This window comes from Glycine max, chromosome 2 (assembly GCF_000004515.6).
Source record: "Glycine max cultivar Williams 82 chromosome 2, Glycine_max_v4.0, whole genome shotgun sequence".
Classification (NCBI taxonomy): domain Eukaryota; kingdom Viridiplantae; phylum Streptophyta; class Magnoliopsida; order Fabales; family Fabaceae; genus Glycine; species Glycine max.
In genome coordinates this window covers 33,572,695-33,582,510 of record NC_016089.4, presented here as the reverse complement: position 1 = coordinate 33,582,510, position 9,816 = coordinate 33,572,695, and the positions used below count along the sequence as shown (strand labels likewise).

Sequence of the window (9,816 nt, the reverse complement as noted above, 5' to 3'; positions counted from 1 at the left end):
CAAACCCTTGCGACAGGAACAGATTTCTGATTCAAGGCCAGCTGGGTTACCCAAGTTAACCAATGCATCCAGTTTGCCTTCAAGCTTCTTAGTCTCAGATGATGCAGCTGAGTTTGTAGCTACCTCATTCACTCCTCTAATGACTATGGCATCATTTCTGGCGCTAAACTGCTGAGAGTTGAAAGCCATCTTCTCAATTAAATTTCTGGCTTCAGCAGGAGTCATGTCTCCAAGGGCTCCACCACTGGCAGCATCTATCATACTTCTCTCCATATTACTGAGTCCTTCATAAAAATATTGGAGAAGAAGCTGCTCTGAAATCTGATGGTGGGGGCAACTGGCACATAGTTTCTTAAATCTCTCCCAGTACTCATACAGGCTCTCTCCACTGAGTTGTCTAATACCTGAGATATCCTTCCTGATGGCTGTGGTCCTAGAAGAAGGGAAAATTTTTTCTAAGAATACTCTCTTAAGGTCATCCTAGCTCGTGATGGACCTTGGAGCAAGGTAATACAGCAAGTCCTTTGTCACTCCCTTTAATGAATGAGGAAAAGCCTTCAGAAATATGTGATCCTCTTGGACATCTGGGGGTTTCATGGTGGAGCAGACAATATGAAATTCCTTCAAATGTTTGTGCGGGTCTTCACCTGCAAGGCCATGAAACTTTGGAAGCAAATGAATCAGTCCAGTTTTAAGAACATATGGGACATCCTCATCAGGGTATTGGATGCACAAGCTTTCGTAGGTGAAATCAGGGCAGCCATTTCCCTTAGAGTCCTCTCACGGGGTGGAGGTTGTGCCATGTATTCAGAATGTGCAAAATCAGAATGCTCAGAATCAGAATGCTCAAAATTATAATGCTCCAAATCAGGATGTTCAAAATCACCAATAGCAGAATGCACAGATTCACCAGTAATGGAATGCTCAGGATGATCAAAAGGTATAAAATGATGCCTAACTAATCTATGAAATGTCCTATCTATCTCAGGGTCAAAGGGTTGTAAGTCAGATGGATTGCCTCTAGTCATACACTACATTCAGCATGCACAACTAGTTGCCTTGTCATGTAAATAAAGGTGTAGGTTTGAACTACAACTACCCTCAAATGATATCCAAATGACTTGAAAATTTGTGAGAAACCTTATAAAATGATGAGAAGATAGCACAAAAAATTTCAGACAAAAATTCAAAGTCTAACTATGAAATCTAAAATTGGTAGGTTAAGAAAAATAAGTGAATAAAACTTGAAAAATAAAAAACTTTTGACAGAATCGCTTTTTTTGGAAGATGGAGACCTCAGCCGGCCTATGGTGGGCTGCCACGGCGTAGGAAATTTTTTTCTACCCCAAATGCATATATAATAATTGCGATTCTGATAATCGGAGCGAAAGTTATGGGCGTTTGAAGTTTTGACAAAAATCAAATTTGCTACTTTTTTGGAACATTCAAATCTGACCAAACTAAAGGCTCTAGCTATTTTTCCCAAAAAATATAGATTAAAAGAAGTTACCACAAAAAATTCAGCCAAAAATAACAACTCTAGCTACAAAAACAAAAAATCACAAATAATTCAGCAAGGGTGGTCGCTAAAATCCGTCTCTAATTGATTTCTACTACTACTCTGTTTTGCCGCAAGCACAATCTTCACAGCAAAACACCCAAGACTGAAACAGGGGAAACGCTTAATGGGAAAACTGAAACAGAACACACATTAAACAAAATACCAGGATACTAAACAACACTAACACACATACTAACACAATACTAACAATTTAAACACACACACTAGCTAGCTATTATGAACCTTTGGACACTGCTCCCCGGCAACGGCGCCAAATTTGATCGAGGCCGTACCCGAATCAAATAAACATGAAAATGCAGTAACTAGGAAGTGATCCTAGGTCGTTTCCCAACGAGCAGTGACAAACCAAATGTTCATAATATACTTGCAGTAGCAGTAACGATTGGGGGGGGGGGGTTTGTTTGTTTTGTGATTAAAGAGCAGAACAAGTAAACTGGGGTACGAAACTACTAATATTAAAAACGGGTTGTTTCCTCTGATTCAGAAGCCATTCTCTTATCCTGGGTTATGGAGAATTCGTCCCTAACAGTCAGCCACTTAATCCAACCCTATTTCAATTTACTAAGCGAAAATCAATTAGGGTTGTCAATACGTGATTAGGCACCACATACACCAGTTAGCCCTTCGTCCATTAAGCATGAATGCAAGTTAGGCTCAAAGGCAATTAATCAAACACGAAGCGTGCACTGATTAATATTCATGAATTTGGGATAACTGATGAAGGGAAAACTGGCAGGAAACCACATTACAAGCGAAACCTCAAAGAGAGTTGGGCTTCGTCCTCAAAAGGAAACAACACCAGAAAATCTAGCCTTCCATGGATTCAAACAGAAAACGCAAATGAAACATGAAGCAGAAACGTAAATGAACAAAAACGTAAATGAACAAAAACGTAAATGAGACAGAAACGTAAATGAAAGTAGAAGAAGAAGCAAGAATGAACTCGTAATTAGAAGCAGAAAACGGAAATTTGCATTAAGAACCAAAACCGTAACAAGGGAACAGAAAAATGTGAAAACCTAAAACCAAAGCTCTGAATAATGAAAATAGCATAACAGAATGCCTTGCACGAATCCCAAGGCTACTATTTAAAAAGAGTCACTCAAAGTCACTGGGCCCTATTACAATACTCTGGCCCAAAACGAAATAAACGCTGAACAACATAAAATAAAATTGCGAAATTTCCTAATTAACTAAGGTAAGCGCTGCTTAATTTGCCCTCTTCAAGTCCATAACCAAAATCCGGATTAAGCCCAATGTTTCGTTAATTCCTGAAATCAGATTAAAAACATCAAATTAGCTAAATGAGCCCAAATAATAAAATTGCCTAATTAATTGACAATTAAGACCAATCAGTAATTAAAATGGTGCAAAAAGGGTTTAGAAAATAGAAGAAAATGATGGCACATCAATAAGTTCAATTAACTTAATTTTAAAAGCTGCAATGCTTATTTTTCCACCCACATACTGCAAATGCTGCAGAATTTCTGCCTTAAATAAGTTGCAGTGCTTATTTTTGTAAACGCTGCAGTGCTTGTACATAACTTCAATTAATTTGAATCTGCTCTGCAAATGCTGCAGAATTTTTGCCTTAACCAAATTAGGATTTTCCACCCAAAAACCATCAATTTCTACCTTTCTGGAAATTGGTCTTTCAGGGGAATCCCATCCTCAGCCCAAGCATCTTCCGAGAACAGGATTTGGTCAGCCCTACCCATCTTCCACCTGTTCAGCCTATCCTCAAATTTCCTAATTATAGGATCCCACACCACCTTTCTTTTGGGATTGACACCAATCGGAATACCTAGATAGCAGAAAGGAAATTGGAGCAGAGCACAATTGAGGTAGTTTGCAGCATGAAGACACCACTCCTCAGATTGACTAACAGCTCCAAATTTGCTCTTAGCAAAATTAATTCTCAATCCAGAAACCAGCTCAAAACTTCTGAGAGTAACCTTCACAGTTTTGACATTTGCCATAGATGCTTCTCCAAAGAATATCGTATCGTCAGCGTATTGAAGAACATCCACAGGCACCTTATTGCTCCCCACCAAAAAGCTTGTAAAGCATTGATTTGATACTGCTTCCCTCATCATGTGGCTGATGATGTTTACAATTTAATGATCCTTTGCTACCCTGCAATGAGACACACACAGATACACAAACACACACACATAGAGACAAACACAGGCAGACACAAACACAAACACACACACACACACATAAAGATACACACACACACACACACACAGTCACACACACATAAAGAGACAGACAAACACACAAACACACTGAGCCACAGACACACACATACACAAACACACTCACACACATAGACAGACAGACACACACACACACACATATAGAGACAAACACAAACACACACACACACACACAGAGTCACACGCACATAAAGAGACAGACAAACACACAAACACACTGACCCACAGACACACACACTGAGTCACAGACACACACATACACAAACACACTCACACATAGACAGACACACACACACACATAAAGAGACAAACACACACACACACACAGATAAAGAGACAAGCACAAACACACACACACACACACATAGAGTCACACACACATAAAGAGACAGACAAACACACAAACACACTGAGCCACAGACACACACACAAAGACACACACACTAAGTCACAGACACACACATACACAAACACACACACACACACACACAGATAAAGAGACAAACACAAAACACACACACACACAACTTTTGACAGTCTTCACTAAAGCATGAACTATTCCATTAGCTTGTCACCTTACAAAGACAATTTGGAAAATTTGATTATAATGTAAAAAAATATTTTAATTCCTCATAATTATAACGATGGAAATTTGTAATATGCAAGACTCTCAATGTAGTTTTTACATTTATGTATAAAAAAATGTAGTCTTTTATATTAGATAAAAAGAAAAACTATGTCTGCTAGTTAAATTACGTTTCTGTACTTTAATACTAAGTTTAATTTTATCTTCTTTTTTTTCTAAAAGATTTAATTAAGTCATTTAATGAACAAAAACACATTAAAAGAAAAAATAAAACTTTTAAACTTGAAAGATTAAACAAAAACAAAAAATAAGATGAAAGGTAAACTGTTAGTTTAGTCGAAAAAATAACAAAAATTAAAGTTAAAATATAAATTAATTTAAGAGGAAAAATATATTTAAACCAATAGTTTTAATGATACGTACATACAACATTTTTTTGGCATGTGACGGTCAGAGTGATATGAGTAGGCAAATACACCAGCAGCCCAGTCCAAGACGTCGAAAATGTATATATTCATTTGTGAGGGTGTGTGGGTCTACCGTGAAGAATAGAAATTTATCTCGTAGTTGACTAAGTCAGTCCGTGTTCACTTTCCTAGAACTTTCCAAATTTTTATTTATTTCTTTGATTTTTAATTAATTATGTATTTAATTTAAATAAAAATTGATTGATTTTATAATCTGGATCCGTGTGCCACAGTCCAGAAGTTTTATATAAATTTAAGTTTTCTGTTTTAGAATTTTGTTAAAATTGGTTTTTTACAGCACAGAAAATTATACAAAATAAATATTTATTTTATATAACTAAATTGATAATTTGAAATATATATAAATTATATAATAATAAAAATTTACAATAAATAAAAATTTAAAACATATAAATGATATTTTAGATTTATGATAAATAATTTATATTGTGAAAAATTCTAATTAAAATTAGCAATAAATTTTTGAAAATAATAAATTGAAAAAGATAAAAAATTAAGTTAAATCATTCTTATATTAAAAGCACAAGATCATATATTAAATATATATAAGGAGTTGTAAAAATATATATCACAAAAAAGGAGGATTGATTGTGATTTTTGTAATTTTATAAAGATTTTTTCATGAACAACAAAGTTATCGACTGAAGAAAATTTTTGTAACGCAGGTAACAAATTTTCATAAAAATAACAAAAATTAAAATTAATTTAAGAGGAAAAAATATATTTAAACCAATAGTTTTAGTGATACGTACGTACAACATTTTTTTGGCATGTGACGGTAAGAGTGATATGAGTAGGCAAATACACCAGCAGCCCAGTCCAAGACGTCGAAAATGTTTATCTTGATTTCTGAGGGTGTGGGTCGATGGCGAAGAATAGAAATTTATCTCTTAGTTGACTAACTCAGTCCTTGTTCACTTTCCTAGTACTTTCCAAATTTTTATTTATTTATTTTATATTTAATTAATTATGTATTTAATTTAAATTAACATTGTTTGATTTTATAGTCTGGATCCGTGTGCCACAGTCAAGAAGTTCTATATAAATTTAAGTTTTCTGTTTTAGAATTTTGTTTAAATTGGATTTTTACAGCACAGAAAATTATACAAAATAAATATTTATTTTATATAACTAAATTGATAGTTTGAAATATATATAAATTATATAATAATAAAAATTTACAATAAATAAAAATTTTAAACATATAAATGATATTTTAGATTTATGATAAATAATTTATATTGTGAAAAATTCTAATTAAAATTAGTAATAAATTTTTGAAAATAATAGATTGGAAAAGACAAAAAGTTAAGTTAAACGATTCTTGATATTAAAAGAGGGTTGATTGTGATTTTTATAATTTCTTAAAGAATTTTCCATGAAGAACAAAGTTATCGACTAAAGAGAAACTTTGTAAAACAATTAACAAATTTTCACAAAAACACTATTAGGCAATGAAAACAAATTTAGAAAAATAGATAGAGTTTTCAAAACAAAATCCAATTAAAACCCTAGATCAATTTAAAGCAGAGAAAAATTGAAAGCACATATGACAAAGATTTATATTAGTTCATCTTCATAATTAAGATTATGTATAATTTTTTGATAACCACTAAGTTCCACTAATTTCAACAAGCTTACAATTACTAATGACTCCCACTTCTGGCTCTACAACACAAGCTCTACATCAAGTTTGTTACAACCCAACATTTTTTGTCCTACCAGGCCATTATTGGCTCTTGATAAATCGTTATTGGATTGTGTTTGAACTCTAACTGTTGTACCATTTTATTTTGTTTTAGCTTAATTTCTTTATTAAAGCTTATGGGTATGTGTTAAGTGTGAACAATTGAGCAAGAAAGTTGTTAAACTGAGAAAAGAGCTAAAAGAGAAGAGAAAAGATGAAGTTCAAAGCATCTTCAAAGAACACAGCCTGTGTTGCACCTGCACGTCATGCAATTCTAACATGGTCGTGCTGACTTTTTAGAAATTTCTCAATAACCATCACGCATTTGAGCACGGTAGTGCTACTGATAGCACGACCCATGTTTCTCTAGGATCAAAATTGGGAATAATCGTGCTACAGATAGAACGACCCATGCTACTCTAGAGCCAAAAATTGAGAATCAGCGCACAAAGTTTCGAACAAGGCCATGTTGCCTTTAACATGACTCGTGCTAACCTAGTCTGTAAGGATTATTTATCTCTTTTATTCTCAATGCTATTTTATATGTTTTTTGGCTATATTGTGACCATGGTCAACTTAACCCTTAGAGCTCGGATTATGATAAAGTTGTAACCATGTACTCTAATTCCCCATTTTAAATGAGTTTTTTTTTTGTGTTATTTAATTGATTGTGTTGTTCTATTATTCTCTCTTTTATAGTTAATTACATATGCTAGTGACCGTCTATTTATAATTAACTAACTTGTAGAATAATAGGATTCATAAAACTTACATGATCGAATTGGTGGCATGAAACTCCATTTTTTACAAACCTGTTTGCCATTCATCCTTAACCCTAATTTGAATCCCCAAATGGCCAATTGAGAATTAATTTAAGGGAAAAAGTACTTTCACACCTTGAGCAAAGGTTGATAATTAAATTAAGAGGTAATTGGTGATTAATCAATAACTTAGGATTCTTAATTAAAATAGGAATTAGGGGAAAATGGCTACATGCAAATTCATGATCTGGTTTGTTTCTACTCATACATTTCTCTCTTAGAAACTATTGTTTGACTTAATTTTTATCTCTTTGACGTAATTGATAAACAATCTCCATACTCAAGATAAAATCCTCAAAACTATTTAGTTTATATAATTTGAATTATTTAAGAGCACAACTAGTTTTTATGGTATAATATTCAAACTTTTGAGTCCAAGATATTATTGTGTAGGGTACACTTATTATTGTACAACATATTTTACACATCAAATTTTTGACACTGATGTCAGATACTAGTTGTGAAGTTCTTAGGTAATTTTAATTTGCATTAATTAAATAATTTTTATAAATTGTTCTCGGATAATTATTTTTCTCTTTAAAATACAGAGTTTGTAGTGTCAACTGCTTATAGTTTGAAAAACCTTTTTGTGAATCGAGAGTCTTATTGGTGCTAACTGAGTAAAATGTAATCCTTAATATATATGTGCTTGATGTGTTTTTTTATACAATTACTGCATGATGGATCAAAGGAGTTTGCCCAGAATGATGTTGATTCTTCTATGTTATATCCAATGAAAATAAGGTAGTTTATTGTTACCATTTCTATTATTCCTTACTATAGTATGGCCAAGAATTTTAGAATGCTGTATCTTGTTAAACCAAAATTTGTAAAGAACTATAATAAATTATACACAGGCTTCTTTTTTTATTTTAGTTTTATTTTAGTGAATATTTTAAATGTCATAGGTCAATAACAAGATACCTATCTACCTCCAATATGAAATTATTTAAATGTGAAAGATACAAAATCAATAATCAATAATTAACATATGAACTAAAAATTATTTTAAAATTTGTACCAAAAGGCATCAAATATTTTTGGTGTAAAATTACATTTTTACTTTTTTATTTTATCTTTTTTTTCTAAATCTATAAATACTTGTGAATATAAAATTCATGAATATTTGTTTAATAGTTATTAGAACATTAATTAGCTCTTGTGATTATAACAAAATATTTTTTAAAAATTACAAAAAATAGCATTGGTTGGTCTAAAAATGTTGTTGTAAGTGCTATATAACATCAATTTTAGCATAATCGATGTTGTATATATGGTACTTATAACATTAATTTTCTTAGAAAAAATATTTTTTTGTTTTTTTTTATCTATTTGCTATTATACCACATCATTTTTAGGAAGAACTGATGTTATATAATGGATTTTAACATCGTTTTTTAAAATTAATGTTAAAAATTTTAAAATTAATGTTAAAAATGACATACTTTGAATGATGGTCATTTCAATATCAGTTTAAAATTGATGTTCAAGTAGTATTGTGTATGTAATTAATTTTGTGAAAAGTTATTTCAAATACTTTTGATTATAATTAAATTTCTGGTTCTTTTTAACTTTTGATTAATTTGTAATTAGTTGATATAGTTTTATAGAAAAAACAATGTGACGTTTAGTCTATTAAACATCATGTAGTTTGTCTAAAAGGTTGACCTATATTTTGGTTATCAAGTAAAACATATAAAACAATTTTGTCCGATTCAAGTCACATGCAATTGATAAGATTATTATTTATAGATTTTAAGGAGAAATATTTTTTTCTTGCGCCTAACTAGACAAAAAGCGTGAAAGATAGTGGACAAACGTACATATGTTATCTTGTACTACTATCGTTTTTTAAGAAACTCTACACAAAAATCAAGCCAAATTAAAAGATTTGAGACTAGTGATATTAAATGATTAGATTTCATATAAAACCCTCACATTAATTTATAAATGATCGAGGCTTGAGATGAAACATATAGAAATCATTTATTAGAAATACATGGATTTAAGTAAAGGTCTTTAATCCCTCATAATTGAAACAGTGAAAATTGTAATATGCAAGATCCTTAGTGTAGTTTCTTACACAGATAGACACTAAAGGAAAATTCACAAAAAAAAAAAAACGCACACTAAAGGAAAGTTATGTCTTGTTTTTTTAGTTAAATTATTTTTTCTCTTAATTTATTTAATAGGTTAAATTTAATCTCTTTATTAATTTGATAGGTTTTAATTAATTTATATATTTTCTTATAATGAATTCAATTTGATGTAATTTTAAACCAAATGTAATCATATTTTTTAAAACCTCAGATGTGCCAAAAGGAAAATGGAATAAAATTAAATTCATTTTAAAAAATAAGAGACTTAATTTAACTTTAAAAAAATAAAAGAACCAAATTGAACCTAAATTAAGAGATAAGAAAAATAATT

The 9,816-nt window shown here is 31.3% G+C and overlaps 1 non-coding gene across 1 annotated transcript; it reads left to right on the top strand.

The window, feature by feature from the left end:
* The first annotated feature begins 319 nt into the window (after positions 1-319).
* Positions 320-426, top strand: LOC113001048 (small nucleolar RNA R71). The gene has a single exon (XR_003266381.1). It is a non-coding gene; the product is annotated as a small nucleolar RNA R71 (small nucleolar RNA).
* Positions 427-9,816: the final 9,390 nt, after the last annotated feature.